At 40.7% G+C, this 27,326-nt stretch overlaps 1 protein-coding gene across 2 annotated transcripts in view; it reads right to left on the bottom strand.

Moving 5' to 3' along the window:
- The window catches only part of CELF2 (CUGBP Elav-like family member 2), an 836,861-nt gene that overhangs the window by 549,641 nt on the left and 259,894 nt on the right, over positions 1-27,326 (bottom strand). Inside the window, exon 3 of one of the 2 annotated variants that reach the window (XM_045465677.1) lies at positions 19,548-19,679. The exons of the other annotated variant lie outside the window; for it this stretch is intronic. The gene's annotated coding sequence lies outside the window, so the exon portion shown is untranslated. The remainder of the gene's footprint in view (positions 1-19,547; positions 19,680-27,326) is intronic. 2 annotated transcript variants of the gene reach the window in all.

Here is a 27,326-nt window from a genome sequence, read left to right as displayed (position 1 = left end):
GAAAACAATCCTATTTACAACTGCACCAAAAATAATAAGATACCTAGGAATAAACCTAACCAAAGAGGGGAAAGACCTATACTCTGAAAACCATAAAACACTGATGAAAGAAATTGAAGATGACACAAAGAAATGGAAAGATATTCGATGCTCATGGATTGGAAGAACAAATATTGTTAAAATGTCTACACTACCCAAGGCACTCTGCATATTTAATGCAATCCTTATCAAAATACCAACAGCATTTTTCACCAAGCTAGAACAAACAATCCTAAAATTTGTACAGAACCCAAATAGCCAAAGCAACCTTGGTGGGGGGGGGGGGGGGGGAGGAAAGCAAAGCTGGAGGCATGACAATTCCGGACTGTAAGTCATATAACAAAGCTGTAGTAATAAAAACAGTAAGGTACTGGCACAACAATAAACACACAGATCAATAGAACAGAACAAAAAATCTGGGAATAAACCCATAATTATATGGTCAATTAATCTTAGACAAAGGAGGCAAGAATATCCAATGGGAAAAAGACAGTCTCTTCAACAATGGTGTTGGGAAAACTGGACAGCAACATACAAAAGAATGAAATTGGACCACTTTCTTACACCATAACACAAAAATAAATCAAAATGGATTGAAGACCTAAATGTGAGACCTGAAGCCATAAAATCCTAGAAGAGAACCCAACCAGTAATTTCTCTGACATCTGCTACAGTAACATCTTTCTAGATATGTTTCCTGAAGCATGGGGGAAAAAAGCAAAAATAAACAACTGGGATCACATCAAATTAAAATGCTTCTGCTCAGTGAAGAAAACAATCAACAAAAGTAAAAGGCAACCTATGGAATGGGAGAAGACATTTGCAAATGACATGTCCAATAAAAATATATAAAGAACTTATACAACTTAACGCCCCCAAAATAATTAAAATCCAATTAAAAAATGGGCAGAAGACATGAACAGATATTTCTCCAAAGGAAAGATACAGATGGCCAACAGACATATGAAAAGATGCTCACAATAACTTATCATCAGGGAAAGCAAATTAAAACTACAATGAACTATCACTTTGCACCTGTCAGAATAGCTAAAATCAACAATACAAGAAACAACAGGTGTTGGCCAGGATGTAGAGAAAAAGGAACGCTCATGTACTGTTGGTGGGAATGTAAACAGGTATAGCCAATGTGGAAAACAGTATGGATGCTCCTAAAAAAGTTGAAAATACAATTACTGTAGGATCCAGCAATAGCACTACTGGGTATTTACCCAAAGAATACCAAAACACTAATTCCAAGGGATACATGCACCCTTATGTTTATAGCAGCATTATTTACAATAGCCAAGATATAGAAGGAGCCCAAGTGTCCATTGATTGATGAATGGAGAAAGAAGAGGTGGTAAATAAATAAACAAATGTTATTCAGCCATAAAAAAGAATGAAATCTTGCCATTTGGAACAACATGGATGGAGCTACAGAGTATAATGCTAGACAAAATAATGCAAAGAAAGACAAATACCATATGATTTCACTCGGTGCAATTTAAGAGACCAAAGAAATAAGCAAAGGGAAAAAATGAGAGAGAGACAGAGATAAAGCAAGAAACAGATTCTTAACAATGGAGAATGAACTGAGCTGATGGTTACCAGAGGGGAGGTGGGGAGGGGGGGACGGATGAAATGGGTGATGGGGATTAAGGAGAACACTTGTCGTGATGAGCCCCAGGTGATATATGGAAGGATTGAATCATTATATCGTACACTCGAAACTAATATAACGCCGGGATTAAAATAAAAACTTAAAAAGAAAATTTATCAGTCAGTACTGAAGTCCTGGCTTAGAGTTGGGACTTTGAATCTCTAGTAGCACCGATCTTGGCTAATTCTCTCCCTGAGAGTAGAAAATGTTGAGCGAGGCTCCAAACTGCAGTCATCATCGTTTTACTGTGAAATCTTGGGAGGAATGTGATAGAATAGATGGGTAGTGTGGTCTGGGCCACGTAGGGAAGGAAGGGAAGAGAGAAGGGCACTACCCGACAGGGGAAAGGTCAAAGTCAAAAGTGAAGAATCACAGAATGGTGGGAAGTGGGCTAGACTTTAAAACACATAGTGATGTCTGTGCCCTACTCAATTTTAATATACAGCCAGGGTTGAAAATCACTGAAGCCAGAGAACAAATGTATCATATTGACCAAGTTAAGAGTCAGCATGCTGCTCAAATAGTGAGGCTTAGGTTGTTCCAAAGATTTATTTTCCTGAGGCAACATGCTAAGCTTTAAATCAGGGAATAAGCTCATATGTATAAATGCCTATAGGAGTCTTCAAGTGTCATAATTAAACCAAAGCACCAAATGTAATGTTGGAGCCTGCAATACAAAATGAGGCAAAAGGCTTTCAGTTGAAGTGTTTCAGTTTCAAAGGTTACAGGAAAATTTCTCTTTTCTCAGTTTTTATACCTTTATTTGTGTTTGTATTAATGCCCATAGTGATGGGGTCCTAGATAGACTTGTTCAGGTGCACGTAACACAAGCCCCTTGTCTGAGAACAGTCTTAAAAAGTGGGTGGATGTAAAAGGTGGGGGTTATTTTTTCCTTCTTTCTTCCATAGTCCTTTGAAATCCACACCATATTTGGGTTGAAAGAGATGTTCTATGTATTTTTCACCAAGTGGTAGATCCTGTTTACTGAATAAATGCTAAATCAGCATGTGTCAGTTTAAACTACCTTATGCTGTCCCCTCAATTCAAATTGGATAATACAGATCTTTAAAAGTATACCTTTTAATGAAGTGTTATCATGCTGCTAAATTTTCTTCTACTGTATAGAAATTAAAAGCAACATTTCTCTGGCCTAGAGCTAACTTTTATGACTCCCTTGGTACTTCCTTTTTTATCTTGATTTTTTAAGATGTTCAAATAAGTGAGTTTTCTTTTTACTTGACACATTTTCACATATGTTGCCTTGATCTTTCACATCTTTTACCCATATGGGAGACTGCCTAAGAAATAAAGGATCTGTGTTTAATTATCTCATGGGGACAATTTAAAGGGAAATCCAGAGCTGCTTCTCTCTAGCTCTGCCTTAAAGAGGAATAAGAAGCAATGGTGAGTTTATAGCTTTTGGCTGTTGATAGAGATTTCTCAGAGTTCCCTCTGTGATAGTACTAATCCCACCTGTTCACTTGGGTACATCCCAAGCTCATTGATTCAGACCCTAATTTGTGAACATTCAGAGAGCGACTGGGCTGAAGTGGATGGTGCGTGTTTCACGAAGGTCACAGAGGTTTATTTAGAAAATTCGTAAAATATAAAGGAGGTAAAAAGTACAGCGTTTGAATTGAGACCAAACTAATTTTATGCAACTTTACACATTTAAAAATTATTTAATGTTTATATAATTTATGTTTAATAATCAGAAAACTGATTTAAAAAAATCTAGAATCATACAGTTGATACTTTATAGTCGCAACCGGATTGAGAGAACTCAAGAGAGTTACCTAAGATCATCTGTCCGGATGGTGGCAAAACCAAGGTTAGAAGGCAAGTTTGCAGACTCATGAATGCACCACCCTGCCTTCACATTTATTTACCAAAAACAGGTCCTCAGGAAAGTCCAGTTGTTTTGTTCTTGAATGCAATAATACTTCTCATAAAACGCATTCTACAATCTAGAACTTTCCCCTAATTTCCCTTCCTGCTGTTCAGTCACATTAATAGGGTTTACTCTATTCTGCTGCAGTATCAGACATATAATTGTAAGAGGCTTTCCTATCCATGCAGGTAAATGAATCCCAAGAAATGAATAACAGGTTGATGTTCTCAGGAAAAATCTGTCTTCCATGTAGGCATTAATCAGGACTTTTTCTGTTGTAAGTGACTGAAATTGATGTTTTTGGCTCCCATAACTGGAAAGGATACTGGGGCAGCACACAGGATTGAAGGAAAAATTCCAGAAACTAGGGACAGATATAGGTCCTCATATGTCATTTCTGCTTACGTTCGCTTGGCTTCATTGTGTAGATTGACTCCTACCAATATCTGGGAAGATGGCCACCAGTGGCTTGAGATTAACACTGAATTAGCAATGCCACTGTATACAGTGGCTTCCAAATTTATTGCTGAATCTCAAAAAAAAAAAAAAAAGTCTCTGATGAGTTCTTCTTAGGCCATAAACCTCATTGTGTCCAAAATGACACCAGAGTTGTCTAAGATATTGCAAGTTGGATCAGGAATGAATACAAAAATGAAAGATGGGGCATGGAAAAACTTCATAGAGAGACAGTAACAACAACAACCAAAGTCAACTGTATATAGTAGGAGCTATTGATTTGTGGAGCTGGAAGAAGGTTCATCTATTCCCCAGTCATTATTCCATTGACCTCCCTCTTTAATGGAGATATTTGCAAAAATTCAGATGCTCCGTTCCCATTCCAGAGTGACTGAATCAGAATTTCTTAGGATAAAGCCCAGGAAGAGCTTATTATTGAAATAGCACCGCAGGGGACTCTGCTACACCCCTAGTTAAGAACTACTGTTTTAAGTCATTATCATCAGGAGTCTATTTTCTGGGGTGGATAACATATTAAGCATTCATCAGCCATTAATATCTTATCATGATTAGTTCAACACATTAGCCTAATTCATTTAGCTGGATTTCAAAAGCATGAGATGCAGGATGAATACAATTTGATGAAGAAAAGAGGAATTTGGGCTGGCACTAATGGGGCCTGGTCAGCGGGGGGGGGGGGGGGGGCGTGTAGAGAGGTGGGATGTGGCATTACAGGGGGGGCCCTGTGTAGTTATGAATGATCTTAAGCTCATATTCCATTTTCTGACCACATTCTATTATTCCAACTCTCTCACATCCTCATTCTTTACAACTTGTCTTCAGTCTTAAACTTCCAGTTCATGATTTCTCTCTGTCTTTTTCTCCCTTTCTTTCTCTTTTCCCCTAAATTCATAGTGGCCTCAATCTCTCCCCTACCAGCCTGGAGTATAGAGTTGTTTCACCTATTTTGTAACCTCATCCTTCTCGGGCTCACAGCCCACCAGACCTCAGCCCTAGTTCGGTGCTATATTTTGCTCTATTCCCTCGTTGTTTTGCCACCTGTTGAGGAAACTGTACAGTGACATTCCAAAATTTTGATTTATTATGCTACCTCGTTATCCTGTTATCATAAGGGACTAGGTAGGCCATACCTGTCCTGTCCTCATCCAGCCACCCACTCAACATTCAGGCCCATCATATCGCTCCCTCCCTATTTTGCTGAGAAAATTGGGGCCATCCAGCCCACCGACTGAAACATCAAATTTCTCTGAATCCAGACATGGACGCTTACTTATCTCTTTCTCTTTATTCTCAGAGAATGATACATTCTTCTTCTAGTTCATAGTAGCATCTCTACGTGCTCCTGTCCAACAGAACTCTTCCGTGGGCCCTGTTTTCTGTCTCCACATTCCTTCTCTTTCTCTTTGTGGGGTACTTGCTGTGTGCTTACTGCTTACACATTGGAACTAGTTAAGAATATATTCATGATGTACTCATCTCTTCCTTTCAGATAATTATCTTGGATGATCATATATTTTTAAATTTTTAGCCCACCAATTTCAGACTGATGATTCCAAAATATTTCCAGCCTTAGCTCCCTTCTAGACAGTCTCTTGGATGTTCCATAGGCATGTCTATGTTAACATATCCAGAACTGACTGTATCATCTTTTCTACCAAAGCTGTATCTCTTTTTATATTCTCAACCCCAGCTAATTATACCACATCCTTTCAGGAATTCAAGTTCTCAGGAAACTTCAAGCTACCCAGTGTACCTCTGCTCACGTCAATCTCTATATCTAATTGATTATGAAGTCTCACTGATATTAGCACTTAAATATATCTCTAACTTCTTTCTTTCTCTCTGAACTGCTGTAACCACATTACTGGTTCAGACCTTCATCATTCTTTGCTTGGACAACTGCAGTAACACTACAGTTATTCTCTCTGCTGCTATAAATTGATCCTCTATTTTTCAGCCAGAGTAGTGTACCTAAGAGATAATTCTGCTTTTGACGTTTTCTGTTTAAAATTTTATTTTATTTTTTTAATGTTTTTATTTATTTTTGAGACAGAGAGAGACAGAGTATGAGCAGGGGAGGGGCAGAGAGAGAGAGAGAGAGACACAGAATCTGAAGCAGGCTCCAGGCTCTGAGCTGTCAGCACAGAGCCCAACGCGGGACTCGAACCCACGGACCGTGAGATCATGACCTGAGCCGAAGTCGGACGCTTAACTGACTGAGCCACCCAGGCGCCCCTCTGTTTAAAATTTTACAGTGATTGACATCACCCACCAAATCATCATCTTGTTCCTTATTATGACATAAAAGATCTCCCATGATCTACTAGTCACTAGCCAGACATGTATCATGTTTTATATGTAAGTAACATAGAATTGATAGCAGTTCTCTCTGTACCCTGGTTAGCCTCTGTGCCTTGATCAGGTGATTCTCTTTTCCTGGAATTCCTTTCCCCTTATTTGCTGGACCGATTGCTACTCATCCTTTAAGACTTGGCAAGAATCATCTTTTCCAGGAAAACTTGGTTAGCCCTCCAGGTTAGGAGAAGTGCCCCACTTTTGTAGTATCTCTCCTGTTAGATTGTAAGCTTATCAGGACAAGGGTCACTTCTTTAATCTCTATTCACATTCTTATTCAGTAGCACAGATGACAAGCTTATAATAAATATCTGTGGTACTGAGCTGAGGATAACTTGGTGAGACACTCCCAATAGGAAATAGTAAGAAGAAAGAAGTCAAAAACTCCCTTTGCTTATTTTATAATTTTGTTTATAGTAGAGCATATATTTCATGGGTGGAAGGAAGGATGGAGGGGAGAGGGCATTATTATCACTGTAGATGACAGTTGTGGGTAAAGATACAGACTTTAGTAGAAAGCAAAAATCGGAAAAGAAAAATCAGGATCTGGAGAAGGGGGATGACAGAGGTAGAAAGAACTTTTATCATATAGTCCCCTTCTTCTAATCCTCTTGATTTTACTGGTTTTCAAGGCTTTTGGCCACTTGTTCCTGCCCAGTAGTTTCTTCAGCAAACTCTTAAGAGCTCCAACCAAATTTCTGGAGCTTCAACCTGACAGCACTTTGCATCATGTTCCTACCACTTCTTCTTCTTCTTTTCCTTATCCTTCTCCCTTTCCTTCTCCTTCTTCTTCTTCTCCCTCTTCCTTTCCATCTCCTTCTCCTTCTCCTTTCTCCCTCTCCCTCTTTCCTTCCTTCTACCTCTCCCTCTCCTTCTTCTTTTTAAAGTAGGCTTCATGACCAGCACAGAGCTCAATGCGGGGCTTGAACTCATGACCCTGAGGTCAAGACCTGAGCTGAGATCAAGCTGAGATCAACTGACTGAGCCATGCAGTTGTCCTAGTATGTACCATATTACTTCTTATCCCCCACCCTCAAGCTTTGCTTTTGATGCTGAGATGTGAGATGCCCCCATACATCAAAGATTCATGATTGCCCTGTGGGTAAAGGACCCACGCAGGTGCAGCCCTGGAAGATTGGGAGCAATTATTGCATGGAGCAAGTCTTTGACCAACTGGTTATGGGAGCTGGAAGATAAATTTTTACCCCCTACTTCCTACAGATGAATTGTTTGAAAATGAAACTATTCACGCAGCCCTTTCAAGGACACCCCCAGGAGACTGAATAATCAATCATGCTAAATACCAAGTGGTGGTCTGCTTACTAACACTCTCTGCATAGGCTCTCTTTTTCTCTGCCTTTCTCCCTCTTTCCCTCATCTTGTTTCCCTTGCATTGTACTCCTTAACACAGTAACATATAATTTTTTACTTATTTTATTATTATTGTTTTAATCCTAGCCTCTGCTCTCTGGGGGACCCAGGATAAGCCAGTTGGTACCCTGTGTGGCCCTTGAAAATACACCCTAAGGATAGCATTTTGGAAACTCTTAGTTTGGAATCAGCCCTAAGAGATCCAGAGGATACAAATAAATTACACGAAGAGGTGGCTCAATCTACCTTGGCATCCACTTCTAAAGGGCTAATACGTGTCCTTCAACTCACATCATGGTGGTAGGGTTTCTTATAATCAGTTGAATGTGTTGGGGTTGGTTTACAGCTCATTGATAGGTCAGTATAATACATTGATACTAGTATAAATTGGACTAGTGCTACATTTTAGACCCATTCAAACATAGCCCCAAAAGACAGTGATGAAGTTATATATGATCACTGTGCAAAACTTCTGGCAGTATATTTAGCTATTCCCATTCTAGTGATAAAGAAGTGGTCTAAGATATGTGTATATATATATATATATATATATATATATGTATATGTGTATATATATATATATATATATATATATATATATATGGACACTTGCGAATGGTGAATAAAGTGATTGGTTGTTCAGGGACTTAGAAGAAAAACATTGGAAGATCAGGGACAAAGTAGTGTGGGGAAAATATATGTGGCTGGGCATCTGTGAGGTGGCACAAAGCATGCAGGTCTTTGTGTCTCATGGTAATGCTCAAGGGAGAACATCGACTGAATTAGAGGATTTTAAAAACTAGGGGGTAGGATGACTCATTCTGTGCTTGTCACCCAGCCTTTCCATCTTTGGCAGCCCTAGTGCAGGTGTAGTGGGCCCATGAACAGTGTGGTCATTGTGCCAAGGATGGAGGTTAAACATAAGTCCAACAGAATGGTCACCTCCTGTCACTTTATTGAGCATAAGTGAAATCCAGAATGGGAGGTGGGGAATGATCAGTCATGGCTTCAAGACCAAGTGCAAGAATGGGGTTGTACTTCCTTCACCCACCTTCTAGCTTCTCGTTCTTCTTAGAGACTAGGACTTGCTGCCATCTTGAAGAAGACTCTGAGACTGGTTGTATGTCCCCTCTCGGGGCATCTTGTTCTTACAGCAATGAAGCCCAAATTATAACAGGGGAGCCAATACAAGGCAAGGGGATGGATAAGTCTGATAGACTCATCTATCTCTGGGGCCTTAGGCCACTGGCTCTGGCCTGGCCACTGCTGTATGCCCAGCCAGATATCTGCTTGGATTCTGGTCAGTTTCCTACAGATTGCACCCAAGAACAGCTTTTGTCATTGAACCAAGCATTCCTGCCATCATGCCCTGGGCCTTCTATTTTTATAAGAACTGAAGCAAGAGAGGCCTTGAAACTTGCTCACTGCCACCCTTGTGCAACTCAGATGTATGGGGCAGTTATCCCATGAAGTGAAACTTGACCAGTGAGAGACAGGAGCTGGCAGATAACATCTTCCTTTCTCTTTCCGCAGACACATGGTCTGAAGTTAGACGTGTTCACATGGCTCCTTGGACATCAGTCCTACAAGATCAAGCAACCAGTGACACTCAATACCAAAGTGGCCAGCTTGGTAATGATAACCTACCCTATACTGGGTCTCACATCTCCCTCTTATTCCCCTTTTCCCCTTAATCCCACTTTCCTGGGGATTTGTACTCTCTAACAAAATACTACACATAAGCTTTTGCCTCAGGCTTTGCTTTCTGGGAAGCCTAGCCAAGGCTGAACTGAAATAAAAATGCAGAGATTTGAAGTAGAGTGAGTTTGTACAAAGGATCTAGAAGCAGATGCGTGGCAGGGCAGTGTGGGAGGGGGAGATGTGCCTGGAAAGTGGGAGAGGGACCTTTTTTCTTCTTGACTGTTTTCCAATTCAAGACGTTTTGAAATATTGGCATGAGGATTTATAATATTATTAAAAAGACATTAGGGAGAGTGGAAAGTAAGATTGTGAGACATGTAAAGAAGGGGATTATTTCATTTGGGCTTTTTTCTGACATTAACACCTGGCCTGGCGCCTACCCCTCCAGAGACACTCATCTGCAGGCTTGTTCCACTTCTTGGAAAACTTGGCCTTGACTGTTCTCAGAAGACACTTTATGCAGTGCACTGTAGTGCCCCTCTACTGTTTGATCAGGTTTTAATGAGCGATTGTGTTGGAGCCTCAAAGTGGCCTGCCATAAGCCTCTTTGTTTACCCCTGTTATGTATATGGAAGCCCAGGATAGGTGGGTGGAGATGGCTAAGTATGGGATGCTATGGGATCTGTGCCAATTTGCCAAATGGAATTTTTTGGGGAGGTATGCCTTTTAAAAACTCCTGTTTGAAAGCAGGTGTGGTATGTAATTTTTAAAGGGCATATGATTTCCCTTTCAAATATGAACTATTGGGGTTTTATTGTCAATGTACACAATAAAATGTATCATAAACAGCCTCACAGCAAAACATGTTAATCTTCCCGAAGTGTCCCACTGACATCTACTTTCCTTTTCTTCCCTTTTGAATTTTTACATGACCCTAGAGTGGCTCTGTTACTAATAGGAACGAATGGCTGAATGCACACTAAAAGCATGGGGCGATGCCAGGCTGTGGGTTACCATTTAACACTCTTTCAGATAGTAGCACAGCGTGAAATACTAATTCATTACATCTACAATACCATATCCATTAGTGCTTTCTCATCCTGGAATTTAAATAGTCCAAAGCTCAGAGAGTCACTAAAGAGAGTAATTAATACAATAGCACACTTCTCCATGGTTCAGGTGATATGATGGACTGACTTACCTGTCACAAATAAATATTATAGGAGACAGTCTCCTTCCGTTTTACATTTTTAATCGTCCTCCTCCTTCCCCAGGGTCTACCATTCTTTTTCCAGCTGGATTTTATATTTTTGCCTGGTGAAGATACACTGACCCTCCGTTCCCGTGCTCATGCCTCATTCTATTTAAAATAGCTCCATGGTTTGAATAGCTGCACCATTGCAACAAGTACGTACAAAAGGGACATGGTTTATATACTTCAGTTTCACCTGCCATTATCTACCTGAAGGGGAGCAGAATTGGTCACCCCAAAACATGCCTCTTTGGCATAAGGATTATTTGGAGTTGATTGTTTTTAAGAAACAGCACACACAGGGAAAGCTCTAAAAACCAAGTATATGTTACAGTAACCAAGCATACACCCTTTCGTAAAAGCATTTAGATTTACAAGGGAAATCTCCATTTGGAAGACTGTCTCCCTCTGTGTATTAGGAAGGGAAGGATGGCTAAGTCTCTAGAAACTTCTCAATTGACAAGGCAACGATTTAGATCTCTATATTACTCTTGTTACTAGTTACTTCCTGGTAACCTCCTGGTGAGCGGCCTGGCCACTGCAACATCTGTCTTTTGTTTCTAGCTAAAAATGGAGTTTAAGGTGGCGGCTTGGACCATTTTGAAGAGCTCCTCAGTTTTCCCAGGTCTCTCCCATGTATACAGGAGGTATGCACGTTATTAAACCTCTGTTTGTTTTTCTCCTGTTCATCAGTCTTTTTATTACAGAGGAGTCTCAGCCGAGGACCTAGAAGGGTAGAGGGAAAATTATTTTTCCTCCCCTACGATCCTCTTCATCTTCTTTCATATTCAGGGTACAGACTCCTTATAAAAGAGCTATTCAGTTCTAAGACCCTTTGGAGATAGTTTTCTTGACCTAGGAAGCCTGCCAGTTCGTGTGAGCTGAGGGGCCTCCTTCTCATAATCACAAACTCAGACTCTTTGAGATCTAATTTCTATGCCCATTACCAAATACATCTCATAAGCAACTTCACAAGGCTCACTACAAGGGATATGGCTGCTTTTGTGCAGAGTAAGTGGGGGGTTAAGAAGCTTTTGCAAACGGTTGGAACTGCTCAAATGATTTATTTGCACAGGAAAGAAGCAGGTGCCCCATTAATACAAGTTTGGCCAGCATTTTTAAATGTACCAACACACCTTCCCATGCATTATCTCATTAGATTCCCACAGCTACTCTCTGAGTTCAACAGGCTGAGTATCATCAGGTATATTTTTTTAAAGAGTGAAGCTCAGAGACATTAAGAAGAGATTTCATATAAAAAATCTTGGATTAAATCTAGGACTTCTAACATGAAGTTCTAATTTGTAATCTGAAGTTCTAATACTAACTAGAAATGACGTCTCTAAAAACATGGCTGTTTTTCAAATCTTTCTTTGCTTTATCGTTATGGAATTGTTTGTTTGAGAGGGTAAGTGGTTGTACTCATGTAAAAGCCCACCGGGGTAGGGTGTGTATCTTATATAGGCTGTGAACCCTTATGAGATATTCCCCCTCCAAAGCTAGAGTTTAAGCTTTCCCAGAACATTCCAGAATGTTGTCTCCGTTCCCGAGCACTTGTTTGAATGCTACTGACATGCAAACATCTAGCTCGGGTGACTCTTCTTCCAGGACTCCGAGGGTCTCTGTAGGTACAATCTGTTCTCTTTTTTTTTCTCTTATACCAATTCTCAGCTGAACTTCCTAATCAATATCTATATCTCTTCACTTCTAAGTCATGCTTCATATTACTTCCATCTGACTTCTGCCAGCATGATTCACAATTAGATGCCGTTACAAGCACTGACTTTTGTATTGCTCAACTCAACAAACACTGCCCAGTCACTCCTTAAATGCACCACAGGGTATACCCATCTGCCTCTTCTTGAAGCATTCTCCTTCTACTTCCATGGTGCCTCAATCTCCCACTTTGCCTCCCACCTCCTTGGTCATTCCTTTGTCCTTGTTGGATCATCCTTCTCTACCCAACCTCTAATGTTGAAATGCCTCAAGGCTCAGTTTTAGAATTTCTCCCTTGTTCCCAATTTCAGGCTGTCTCATCAGTTCCAATGGCTCCATTTAACATCTATATGCTCAGAATTTTCAATTTATATCACCATTCAGATACCTTTTGTATTAGAGTTCTCCAGAGGCACAGAACTGAAAGGATATATGTGTATGCACGTGTGTGTGTGCACACGCACACACACACACACACACACACACACACAGGAAGAAATGTATTATAAGTAATTGGCTCATGTGATTATGGAGGCTGAGAAGGCCACATCTGCCATTGGGAAGCTGGAACCCAAGAGAAGCAATGTTCAAGTGTTCCAGTTCAAGTGTGAAGCCTAAAAACCAGGAGAGTCAATGGTGTACATTCTAGTCTGAAAGCCAACAGGCTCCAAAGCCAAGAAGATTTGATGTTTTGGTTCTAAAGTCCAAAGTCAGGAAAAAGACTGAGATCCAGTTCAAACCATCAGGCAGGAGGAATTCCTCTTCCGCATGGGAGGGTCAGCCTGTTTGTTCTAATCAGACCTTCCACAAACTAGATGAGGCCTGTTCAGATTGGAGAAGGCAATCTGCTTGACTCAATTTACTGATTCACATGTTAATCTCAACCACAAGACGTCCCTACTGACACACTCAGAGTAACATTTGAGCAACTATCTGGGTGACCCAAGGCCCAGTCAGTTCAACACATAAAATTAACCATCACAACTTTTCTGACTACCTAATTACCAGGTCTACTTTGATTTCACATAGGTACCTGTAATTTAACCTGTCAAAAAATTAACACATAGGCTTTTTCTTCGAATTTATTCCTTCAAATATTCCTAAAAACTATCAAGTGACACCTTCATCCATTCAACCACTATGTCAAAACCCAGGAGCCACATTCCATACCCTTTCCCCCACATTACCCCAAAAGCATCATTTTTAGTTCTCAGATATTTGTTGCAGCTTTCTAGTTTTTCCATTTCTATTGTTACTTAATTCAGGTGTCATAATATGTTGTGAGAATTATCGGACAAAATGATGATCAGCAGGCCTCTAAACTCCCACCACCCAAATCCATACTCCATAAAGCACCAAGTAATCATTTAAAATGCCCATTAAATCATGTTACCACCCAGCTTAAAATTCTTCTATGGCTTCCCAGTGCCCGTATGATAAATCCAAACTCCTTAACAAGCCCTGCAAAGCCTTGCATGATGTGACCTTTGCCAACATCATTAGCCTTATCTTGTCGATCTTTTTCATTCACTGTGCCCTGCTGAGAGGTTTTTTTTTTTTTTTTTTTCAGTTCCTCCCACACAGAGCGTTCTTTTCCTCCTCAACAATATTACAGATACTGTTCTTTCTGCCAGAAACACTCTTGGCCTTTTACTGCCTTTGCCTGGACAAGTTCTGTACAGCCTTCGGGACTCAGCTTGCATGTCACTTCCCCTGGGAAATCTTCCTGAGGCCCCTGATTAGGTGTACATGTGCTTAAAGCACCTTGTGCTTCTCCATTATGGCTCTAATCAGAGGTACCCTTAATTCTACTGCTTTTGTAATTACCTTTAATGCCCATCTCCCATACCAGACTGTAAGTTTTATCCATCTGAATTATTTGCATCTTGTGACTTATGCAGGGCTCACACAAGGTATGAGTCATTTAATGAATAAATGAATAATGATTTCGTGAGTAAATGAATGGATGAACCAATGAAATGATGGGCTCTCCTAATACAATCAGATACCAAACCAAGTGACAGTAGCACAATCTCTCCCCATTCAAGCGTCAGTCTGGATCATGTGGAGAATCCAAAGGGCAAAAGCAGATATCTCCCAGCATCCCCCATCCTCAGAGATAAAGAGGAGGACTGTGGGAGGAGGTAAAGAAGAGGTCTGGTTGGATGTATCAGGGCAGAAAGACTAAGAGTTGGAACAGTCTTATTACTGTGATAAAATGATAAAAACCTGGCTATTTTAGCTACTACTTCTACTCGGAAAAGCACTCTCTTTTCAAGAATATAATTTATCTTCTCGGTGGTTTTCCAAAGGCATATACAGCCAGGAAAAACCTGGCATCCCATACTGATACTAATTTTTGGTGAGAAGGGGAAGATAAACATTCAGATTTCTAAAGCCACTGGAAGGACTTTCCGTGACAATGGTGATTCTCCTGTGCAGGGCTGGGGCCACGTGGCTCACCTTGGGGGTGAGGCCCTGTGTGAGTCGTGGTTGGCTGCTAACTGAGGTCACTGAGTTCAGCTAATATTCACCCACTTTACGTGGCATGGGTGTGTGAGGCTTGGCTTCTCCATCTATGTGGCCCTATTTCATCTTGACTTCATGCCGTATTATTCTTTGAGATTCAGCTTCAGTGATGAAATCTGTATGCTGTGCTCAGGCTCAGAGATGGCTGGCAAGAACAGTGTTAGGAAGCAGTCAAGGATTGGATGTCTCACATCACCATGAAGCAAGGATCCACGTCAACGAAGGAGAACCCCAGCTTTTGACAAGGTTAAAAACATTCAGAGGACTGTGTGACAGTTAGGAGATAGAAAAAGCTCTCCGAGAAGCTTTGCTCAAAGAGGCAGCTTTAATCAAAAGACAAATGAATTTACAGGACACATGGCATTGATCTTGGGGAAACTGAGTGACACATATGTTGGGGGAGTAAGAAATGCATAAAATAGGGCGCCTGGGTGGCTCAGTCAGTTGAGCATCTGACTTCGGCTCAGGTCATGATCTCACAGCTCTGTAAGTTCGAGCCCCGCGTCAGGCTCTGTGCCGACGGCTGGGAGCCTGGAGCCTGCTTCGGATTCTGGGTCTCCCTCTCTCTCTGCCCCTAACCCACTCACATTCTGTCTCTGTCTCTCTCAAAAATAAATAAACATTAAAAAAAATTAAAAAAAGAGAAATGCATAAAATAAAGGAAAACAAAAAGAGAGGCACTCATTTTGGACCAGGTGGCTGATTTCCTTCCACATTATCAAGACACTCAAGTCTGTCAATATGCAATGGATGCTTGCACTATAATTTTTTGTTTACCACCATGCAACGTCTGAACTATCTTTTCCCATTAAGGCACCGAGGTCAATGATACAGATAATTAACCAACTGATTTAGTGCATTAATTTTCCTGGAAGTTCTAGCAAGAGTCTCACTCTCCAGCCTTGAGCTTCCTACTCCACACAGACACAGGGACAAGGGCTGGCTCCGTATGGAACACTGAGGTGATCCACAGCTGAAGTGCTGTCCAGCAGCATCGTCTGTCTACTTAAATGATGATGAATGCTATCTTTGTTCCAGGCAGGAAGATGTCATTACGCCAGCTCATACTGCTGACCTCCCAGGGCTTCCCACTAAGTGTTGCCAAAGGGTTGTGGTGCTGATAATTCCTTACAGCGCTCAGAAGAGAATAAAGCAGAGAGGTAAACCTGATGAAAATTGGATAAAGAACCTAAGGTGAATTGAAGCTTAATATACCAAACAGCACAGAGCATGGCTGGTTTCTTTTCCTACCTCTTGTTTTCCCTTTCACAATCGTAGGCAGTGCTCCAGCTGTCATTCCTGCCCTCTCAAAGCATTCTTCAGTCACTCATATCCAGTCTTGCACTTCACCTATCAATAAAAGGAACTTGAAATCTTTCAACACAGAGATATTATTTCTGCTTCAACTGATTTCAGGATGCCACAGTTCACAATGAAAATCTGCAGATTGCTGATAGCTCTGTCAATATCATTCAGCGGCTAACAACACTTTATTTGTGGTACCTGTAGATAGAGTGCAGGCATCTGAACCCATCAATAAATGGAAAGAAAGTCCTGGGGCTCAGAACAATTTGGTTTTACAAGGGGCCTAGTTTACAAACTTCGCTTCTTCATTACTGAAGAATTCCTTACAAGTTTTAAAGGATGGAAAATGTAACCATCTTTTAACAACTTCAATGGTAAGATAATAAGGGCGAGAACTCTACCTTCTAGTTCTCTCTACACTCCTTTCACTCTATGCAGAGAGGAGTATTTACTATAACGTATTATGGTTTTGTATCATAGGTGTATATTCAATTCCTTTGAACTATGTATTTAACAACAAGCTTATTCTTACGTTTTTTTTTTATTCTTATGGTTTTTAGAAGATAGTTCATAGTCAATTTCATTGGTATTTTTAGTATTTGGCTGTTGAATGTCTTTTCATGCTTCTTAATCATTTCTTTTCCTTTTTCATCCACTTGCCTATTTGGCTTTATGGCCTTTCAAATACACAGGTACCCACATACATATCTGCATGTGTATTTGTTGTCATTGTTGAATTTAATGAATTCATGGTTTTTTTTTACAGATGCTGACCTTTTGTCTAGTGACTAGCAGAACTATTGATCTTTTTAAAATGTTATTATTTATCTTTGAGGGAGAGAGAGAGAGAGAGAGAGCATGCACACAAGTGGGGGAGGTGCAGCGAGAGAGAGGGAGATAGAGGGTCCAGAGTGGGCTGTGTGTTGACAGAAGAGAGCCCAATGTGGGGCTCGAACCCATGAACCACAAGATCATGACCTGAGTTGAAGTCTGACACTTAACTGACTGAACCACCTAGGCACCCCAGCAAAACTATTGATTCTTTAAGTCAATCTGATTTATAGGTTCTTGATATTCACGCTGTTCTAGGATGATGATTCTTAGAAAATTACCAATCATGAATGAATCTTAGGAAAGTGGTAGTTCAAGAAAAGAAAAAAAATGAAAGGATCAATAAAGGTATCATTATTACCACTGGTTAATGTAATTGAATCAATACCACTGAGCCATTGAAAGTTAACAAATCATAGAGAGATATTCAATAGAAATCTACTTCCTTTGAGATTGGTACCTTTTTCACTGATGTTCAGTGAAAAATGACTCAACAATTATAAAACAAACCTATGTGATATTATATGGATTTTATAAATCAAGATTTAATATAATATTACTTTAGGAGAAGTCAAAATAAATTTTCTAGCTGAAAACTATGAGGGCACTATTATTTTCAGGAGGAAAAAAAAACCTCTACCCCGAATACAATGACTCCATCCCAAATATCTCATAATGGGTCTATTACATATTAGCTTATGAGCAGAGGTATTTTCTTATTGTATTCCTTATGAGTGAAATGATGAAAACAAAATTTCCTTACTACCAAACTCTATCATGGCAATAGTGAGATAACTACCATCATCAGTAATCAGTGAGCTAAATTTTCTTAAATACTTTTAAATATAGACTGAGCACCTTCGAAAGACCTTCTGCATCAGAATATTAAATGACCTGAGAAGTATAGCTTTCTTTTCCAAAAGAAACTACATAAAAGTGGAAAGAAACAGCATCAGTATTTTTTGGTGAATGACCAGGTTTCTGGCACTATTTTAGGAATGCAGGATACAGAGAAAAAAATTATCCTTGATGTTATATGAAAGGGACTCTTCCTAAGTAAATATTTACCAGCTTTCCCCAATAATATATCTGTAAAATTATTGTGGGAAATAGACTCTTTGTCCAGGGAACATTTTATATTTAACTGAGCCAACACTCATTGATACTGAACAACAGAGAGATGAACATTAGAGCCTTTGGTTCTACTGGGGAAGAAAGGTTTCTTTGAAAAGTTGTCGTAGTGGTTGTTGTCGGTTGCCTACCTAGCATCACTTCTCTCATTTCTTTTTCCCCAAAGAACCCCAGATTTGTTGGAGTACCTTCTTCCTTTCCAGACTCAGGTGTCTGAGGTGAGTCGAAACCCACCCACAGCTCCAAGAGTGAGTGTGACTGGTCTGGTTAAGTTTGTAGGAGGGGCCACGTGATGGAATTTGGCACAATGGCTCATGGACATCACATGCAGGACCATCTTAGGAGAGCCCTTTCCTGCTGTCCTGGGAAAGGTTCCGAAAACGTCTCCTTTTCTTTTCCCTTCAGCCAATTTGTCCTGTGCATTGGGTGTAGAACTATTGCTCTATCTCAAGACCAGTCAGAGGAGAAAGCTAGCAGACACAAGAAGGTAGAACCCAATGAATTGCAGGAAAATGAAGCAGCGCCAGGAGATTAAGGCAAATCATGAAGCCTATCCTACCTCCGTATTTCCAGTGATTTAAGCCAATTAATTCCCTTATCGTTGAAGCCAATTTGAATTGTGTTTTCTGTTACTTTCACCCAGAGTCATCTTAAATAATACCTATTATTACCTGAATAATTGGACAATTAGTAACTAGGAAAAGGGTGCAATAGAAGATGAATATGAATACGGACGAAATCCATGCTCCAAGTTCACATATCCGCTGAAAATGATCAGTAGTTGTATTAATTACCTGCTAATTGCCTACTAATTCTTCATATGTCCTAATATGAAGATTTTTATGACATTTTGAGATTTTATACCTCTATTTTATCGCTTCCGATTTTTTTTTTCATTTCTCTTGTAAGTTTTCATCCTAGTATTGGTCTTTTGTATACATGACCTTGAAATAAATTTAAAGTGACTGGTTAATGTCATTTCTGAACCCAGAGAAGATGGTCTGTGTTCACAGGAAGCAAATAATCTATTTAGGGAAAGAAATCATCTAAGTTTTAAAACACCGTAGTAACTAACGCGACACATGAAGTAAAGTCTTATTGGGAACTGATTGAAGCAGATGGTTTGTGGTTCAGAAACTCAGGATGGCATAATTTAAGGCTTTGGGAACTAGCAGAGGCTTGGGAATGACAGAGACACTCGTGTGGGGCTTCAAAGACAAGTGGAATTCAAATCTGCAAACAGGGCTTGTGCTGGAATGTGGCAGGAGACTATGTTTGGCAAGATGGTTGAAGGGTAAGAAAAGAAGCCACAGAATCTGGACTTAAACCCATGAGCAACAAAAATAGACCTGAGACCAGGCGCTCCTATATCGTCAAATTCTGAGACGGCAGAGTTCTCTGTGAAGCCACTGCCTTGTGATTATGCGTACTCGTGTTTCTCTCTTGAAGCGGGTCTGGTGTCTTCAGTTTTCCTCTAGGACCTTAAAGAAACATGAGTAAGAGTACTGCCTCATCACTGAAATGGTTAATTTAAAATGTTTTTCAAGTTAAATGTTAAAATGAAAGCACAAATCTCCAAACAAACTTTATTTATATTTACTTCTAATAAGAGCTATAAAACATGTCTCAACAGGCAGCAATTTAATTACATCCATGCATTTGATCCGGAGAACATCCTGTTCACAATAAACCCTTACCTATAAATGTACATTGAAAACACAAATTAAGCAACCGCGTTAAGCAGTGTGGTCTGTTTCCTAGATGCCGTAAGTTTTGCTCTGGAATTGTTTCTATGACCTCAGGGAGGTACAGTCCATTATGTTAACTTTACTTTAAATTTGGGAAGTCAGAGGCATGGGACCATGTCCCCAAGGTAGGGATATGACAAAGAATTTATAATTTCAAAAGTCAACCGCTCATCCTAGGAGTCTTTCCAAAAGACTTGCGAATTTCTTTATATAAGAAAGAGAAATGCTATTCTTGTTCAGCTGCCCAGGAATAAAAGCTATAATCGGTCACGTGGTGTGCTTTCCAATCGTTGGCCACATTTCATTTTGGGGAGTGGGCTTGCTTTTCAGAAGGCGCTGTTTGTTAGCAAATTCCCATAACATTACCAGGGTGTTTTACTACCTCTGAGTGGATAGGATTGGAAGAAATGGTGGAGACATTTGAAACTCTGTGGTAAAATGTTTATTTTTGTGTGAATCACTCTTTCTGTTGTAGAATCGCATAGCACCCACCTACCCTCACCCCCCCCCCCCACACACACGGATAGGTAAAAACCCACCCACTCTCCTGGCCTTTGCTTATGTGTGCAAACATACACACACAGAGCTTTGGAAATTAGAATCCTTTGTTTAGTAAAGAATTTTTTTTTTTTAAAGAATATATATATTCTTTTTTTTTTTTTAATTTTTTTTTTTTCAACGTTTATTTATTTTTGGGACAGAGAGAGACAGAGCATGAACGGGGGAGGGGCAGAGAGAGAGGGAGACACAGAAACGGAAACAGGCTCCAGGCTCTGAGCCATCAGCCCAGAGCCCGATGCGGGGCTCGAACTCACGGACCGCGAGATCGTGACCTGGCTGAAGTCGGACGCTTAACCGACTGCGCCACCCAGGCGCCCCTAGTAAAGAATTTTAAAAAGTGTGACCCTTTATTAATAAAAGAACATAAACCTCCTACGATATTGGCTTTAAATTTTATTTCACGTTGTGACACAATATATAAACCCACTAAATACACACTAACTGAAACAAACATTTCACTAAGCCATACTTGCCTTTTTAATATGAGATGCACTCAGAATTTTTTTATCGTAATAGTATCTTTCGTTGAAAAATAAACAAGGGAAGGTTATAACCCATAACACTGATTTCACGTCACTCGCTAATGGGCCACATCAGTTGAAAATCACTGGCTTTAGGTACATGATGTCATGTTTGTGGACAATTCTAACATATGTAAACATATTCACATATTGGTTTGTGAATATGTGAACTAGGATTCTCCTGAGTCAGGGATTATCACTAGAATAATTCTGAGACTCGGTATTTCATTTTTTCCCCTCATTTTTTAAGGTTTATTCATTTTGAGAGAGACAGAAACAGCACACCAGCAGGGGAGGGGCAGAGAGAGAGAGAGACAGAGACAGACACAGAGAGACAGAGAGACAGAATCCCAAGCAGGCTCTGTGCTGTTAGCACAAAGCCCAATGTGGGGGCTCGGACCCATGAAGTGTGAGATCATGACTTGAGCCAAAATCAAGAGCCAGATACTTAATAGTGATACTGACTGAGCCACCCAGGAGCCCCTCAGTATTTCATTTTTAATGCCATCATGGTAGAAATATTTGTGCTGCCAGCACTTTTCCCCCTTGGGTAATATCAGTAAATTATATAGCCTAAATTCTTTTAGATGTCCAGAAATCTCTTGAAACATAAAGAAATACCAAAGCAGCTCACTCCTGCCACGTCGTATTTCTAGAACCAATTTTATTTAAGACCTCTTGCTGTGCACATGTTCCTTGTGACATGTTCGAGTGCAAAGAATATTCCACAATGTGATGAATAGATTAGCAATTGTTGATAGTGCCAGGAAACCTTTGGAGAGTATCCGTGGGCTGGATTACAGGACAGACTCTCTCCCACGAGGAGTACAAGCCAAGTGGGACCAGGATTTGGACTTGATGCGTGCCCTGTTGTAAATGCCGGAAAACACTTCTCTGCACCCGTTTGTGTGTTTTTAGGTAGCACATCAGTAGGTTAGGTAAAACCTCACCTTCATCAATTCAGTGACCTAAGCAGGTCATAATTTGTTGTTACACGCACATCTTTTTGCAGAAAGGTTATTGGCCTATTCGGCTTGGGAATGCATTTTAAACTTTGTAATCAAACAACAGGGGGTCAGACGTGTTTGGCAACAAATGAATACATTAGTGTTGGAAACCACACCAGAGCATTTAACTTCTCACTCGATTTTTTAAAAATTTCCACTCACAAACTGGAAATATGATATATTTCACAAATACACTTAAGTCAAACTCATTAAAGCAGAATAGTAAGCTTATTGTTTCCAAAACCAATACAAGATTTGTGCTAATTCATCTCTGTTTTCACCTTACTCCTCTGGGAGCAGGGGGTAATAACTAATAAAGCTTAGTCATGAAATCTACAGCCCCAAGGCGAGGTGATCTGACTGATCAATGTTAAGATGGAGTACAAGGCTTTGCTTCATCAGCATGAAGCTCTCTCTATTCAAAGGAACCTTGGAAGAAAAAAAGGCAAAAGGCACCATCTGGATGGAATTACAAAGTGGCTGATGTGTATAATGGCTTTGTTGATGGTGGTCCATTTTGCCCTGAAGGAGTTACATTATAATTCTGTTCCTCTCAGAGGCAAACTTAATTCTGCCTCAGAAGTGGATCAATAGCTGACTTGGGATTTTGTTCTTGTACTTTTCAGAACGTTGACTCTCCTCTACCTCCAGACAAGAGTGCGCTAACCTTGCTTTCTAAAGCAAACACCCTCATGAACACAGCAGTCACTGCATTTGATGCAATTGTTTGTAAGGCGGTGGTGATACTTAGTTTTAAACAAAAGGATAGGGGGGAGGGGCTACCCGAAGATCTGATTTATAAACAGACCCCCAAGCCAAGATTACGGAAAGATTTGCCACAAGACCGACCCTCCGGTATTTCTCAGAGAAGGAGATATTGTTAGCACAATGGGATCTTAAGCCTACTGAGTTCTATTTAAGAGCATAAGGAATATTCAGGGATTTCTAGACATCTCTAAAACATTTTGAAATCCTGAAACAATTATTTTGAGAAGTGACGTTTGCTATTTTTGTAGGTCTTTATATCTGCTTTAACAAAGGGATTTGGATTTTACAGATGCTAGTATCTAAATTGGAATAAGAATGGAACAGATTTGGTGACTCTGGGGACCTCACTATCCGCACCCATGGCAACTACATCTGAACGGTGTCTCCCACTTCAGTTCAAGGACGACTTTACCAGCTGAGCTTTAATTAATGATAAATCAACAGACAGGTGACAACCATTATATTCTTTCACCTTATCACTGGGGCTAGAGTTGGTGACAAAGTTTTAATTAAATTTTAACTTTATCTTACTTAATTAACGTTATATGAAGACGGAACACACATACATGGGCACATACATATTTGCATGGATGTATTTGTTTAGTAATTAAAGTTTCCCAATTTCTGATTTTATAACAGAGGGTTGAAAGGGAAAGAAATAGTATTTAACCCAAATTAATCCAGTATAAATTTAACATTCTGCAATTGTCATTCTCAAACGTAAAATACTTGAGTGTCTGATAAACGTGCAATAAATGTTAGTTAACAATAACAATTTTCCTGGTCTTGTTTGCCCACCTTTGTTCAGAGTATCTCTCCACACTTTTGCACATTTTTCCCACAAGCCTGTCCATGTGATACACTGGCGATAAATAATAAACATACTGATCTTTTCAGCGACTTAAGAGAAAGTAATGGCCCTGGTTTTCATGGATCCATTTTATACATTTAACTTAGGGGTAGGGGCCATGTCTCCATGTCCTTCCTAATTCCCCAACCCTCTTATCAGGCCATCTTTTCTTGTAGGGAATTGCCCCCATCTTTAATTTAGAACTGTAGGGGAGGCTCATTATAAGACATTTACAAATACTTAAAAGCAGAGAGAAAATATGAAAGTCACTTTAAATCATGTCACCTATTGATAGCCATAATTTATATTATTTACTAACTTCCTTTGTCTTTTTTTTTTAATTTTTTTTTCAACGTTTATTTATTTTTGGGACAGAGAGAGACAGAGCATGAACGGGGGAGGGGCAGAGAGAGAGGGAGACACAGAATCGGAAACAGGCTCCAGGCTCCGAGCCATCAGCCCAGAGCCCGACGCGGGGCTCGAACTCACGGACCGCGAGATCGTGACCTGGCTAAAGTCGGACGCTTAACCGACTGCGCCACCCAGGCGCCCCTGTCTTTTTTTTTTAAATGCATATATTACTTTCATTCCAAAGAAAACTAGAATCATCCTATCAATATGCCCTAGTGGCCTATTTTTCACTTAGAGATTTTAAATATTATGTCACGTCATTAAATATTCCTCAAAACTATTATTTGCAATGACCGCTTAACATTGCTTTAGGTGAATATATCCTATTTAACCTTTTCTTCTGTGTTAGACATGTAGATTGTATCAATATCTTGCTATTATAAATGGTAATAATCTTTGCACACTAATTAAAAATTTTTTAAAATGTTTGTTTGTTTTTGAGAAAGACAGAGAGAGGGAGAGAGGGCGTGAGTGGGGAGGGGCAGAGAAAGCAGGCTCCAGGCTCCGAGCTGTCAGCACAGAGCCCGTTGTGGGGCTCAAGCCCACAAACCCCGAGGTCATGACCTGAGCCGAAGTCAGACGCCTAACCGACTGAGTCACCCAGGTGTCCCTGCACACCGACTATTAGTAAACATTGTTGACTGATTCCGGTCCTTTGGGGGCCATTTAATCCACAGTTTGATGGATAGTACATGAAGCTGTAATGCATTTCCTTCTTTGGGAGCACCGAGTAACTGTCAGCTTGTCATGATGTGTCTCATGTCTCATGGCAGCGGAAGGCAACGTGCCCTCTGTAAGGAAGCCAGCCCTCAGAGCAGCTGCAAGCTGATTTTATATCCAGCCCAAACTTCCCAAAAGATTCAGAATCACTTACCTTCTTTCATAATGGAACAGTGCACGGTACAGAGTAGATAGGCACCAAATCCTTGTAAACAGAATATCCAAGAATCTGTTGGACATTTCGCTTGCTTATCTTACAGGTGCTTCAAACTTAACAATGTCCATATGCTGAACTCTTAATAACTGCCATGAATCTCTCATAAACCAAACATAACACCCTTTGTGTCTCTCTCTCCCTCTTCCCCATCTCAGCAAACTGGGCCATGATTCACACGTTTTGTCCAACCAGAAAGCTGGGACCTGCTTGTCTCCCTCACCCCATGCAGGAAGTTCTGTCGCTTTCTCTACAGAATCGTCACTTCCAACCCATCTTCTGTCCGTCGCTGCAGCCACTAAGTACCCTGGCCCAAGCTACCACCAGCTCACGGTGAGCCCTTCTCTCTGGTCGTCCCACCTCCACCACTGACCTCTTTCATACTGACATTTTTTAAAAATTCATTTGCAGCCTTTTGCACTGAGCATTTTATTTTATTTTTATATTCTTAAAATAAATATTTATCCACTTTTGAGAGAGAGGGCATGAGCAGGGGAGGGACAGAGAGAGAGAGAGAGAGAGAGAGAGAGAGAGAGGGACAGAGGATCCAAAGCGGGCTCTGTGCTGACAGCAAGTGACAGCCCAGTGTGGGGCTTGAACTCACGAACCAGGAGATCATGACCTGAGCTGAAGTCAGACACTCAACCGACTGAGCCACTGAGGCGCCCCTGCACCGAGCATTTTCATAAAATACAAACTCAGACTCCTTTTAAGGGTTAACAGGTCACTGCCTGATTTGTCCCCTGACACAGGTCCTCTTGTAGGTTCTGTGACGATTCCGATGTTTGTCGTCCTCAGGGAATCCATGTACACTGTCCCTTTCTGTTCTGGATCTGTCTCCCCCTTCCCTGGGGCCCTTCACAAAGCTGTATTCTTCTTATACTTCAGGTCTGAACATATCCCGCCTTCTTAAATTTTTTTTTTTCAACGTTTATTTATTTTTGGGACAGAGAGAGACAGAGCATGAACGGGAGAGGGGCAGACAGAGAGGGAGACACAGAATCGGAAACAGGCTCCAGGCTCTGAGCCATCAGCCCAGAGCCTGATGTGGGGCTCAAACTCACGGACCGCGAGATCGTGACCTGGCTGAAGTCGGACGCTTAACCGACTGCGCCACCCAGGCGCCCCATGAACATATCCCACCTTCTACAACACCCATCACTCTCTATCAATGTGCCTTTCTTATTTTCTTCACTGCACTGACCATGATTTATAAATACACTTATTTATGGTTTTCCTTTGTCTCTCTCACTAGATGAAAGCCACAGAAAAGCAAGGGCCATACCATCTATTTTATTTATAGGGTTTGATTCAATGCCGAGCACAGTGCGTGGCCCATAGTGGACCCTTCAGGGGTAGTTGCAGGAATAGACATGACTACAGGATCCATCACTCCGAGGTGGTTTGGGGATAACTTAGAACAGTCTCCATCTATAGGCCCACCAGGCTCCCAAAGGATAGATCTTCTCCTAGTTGGGCAACACCAGCAACTACTTTAGCTTATTTTTCCAAAGCTCCCTGAAAGAATTCTATCCTTGAAAAAAAATCTAGATCATCGTTTTGTAAGTTCAACAAATGGTTTCTAAGCTCTTTCTGCAAGGTGCATTGTATTCTCTGGCAGTGTGGCACTCCAATGCCATCCAGCTGTCCCTTAGACAGGAACGCAACTTGTCTCCTACTTTTTGTCTCATACTTGTCTTACGTTTCTCACTGTGCACCTGGCCCTACTGCGGAGCCAAGGTTAGGCTCACAATCCTACTAAGGGACATGGCTAGGTGGTGACAGGGCAGTTATCCACTTTGCTGCGCTTGAGATATTGAAATCATTATTGTAATCATTTAGTAATATAATTATTTTATTCATGTTTATTAAGAACAGCAACTCTAAAACCAACATCATATGATCCAAATCGCCAGTTTTGAGGCCTAAGAGATTTAGTAACAGGTTTAAGAAAATCAAGGAACCACCTCACAGAGATTGCTGATCTCTGTTCAGTGTTCAGCACAGAGATGGTGGAAGGAGAGTGAGGATTCTCTCTTACAACATGCATTGGAGGGGCGCCTGGGTGGCTCAGTTAGTTAAGCGTCCTACTGTGGCTCAGCTCATGATCACAAGGTTCGTGAGTTTGAGCCCTGCGTCGGGCTCTGTGCTGACAGCTCAGAGCCTGGAGCCTGCTTTGGATTTTGTGTCTTGCTCTCTCTCTGCCCCTCCCAGCTCGTGCTCTGCCTCTCTCTGTGTCTCAAAAATAAACACCGAAAAACAAAAACAGAAAACAATACACATTGGAACTTATTTATGGGGTCTAGCCTCAATCAGAAGCTAAAGTTA

This window comes from Leopardus geoffroyi, chromosome B4 (genome assembly GCF_018350155.1).
Source record: "Leopardus geoffroyi isolate Oge1 chromosome B4, O.geoffroyi_Oge1_pat1.0, whole genome shotgun sequence".
Taxonomy (NCBI): domain Eukaryota; kingdom Metazoa; phylum Chordata; class Mammalia; order Carnivora; family Felidae; genus Leopardus; species Leopardus geoffroyi.
Note: the sequence above shows the minus strand (reverse complement) of the source record. Positions and strands in the feature narration are given on the sequence as shown.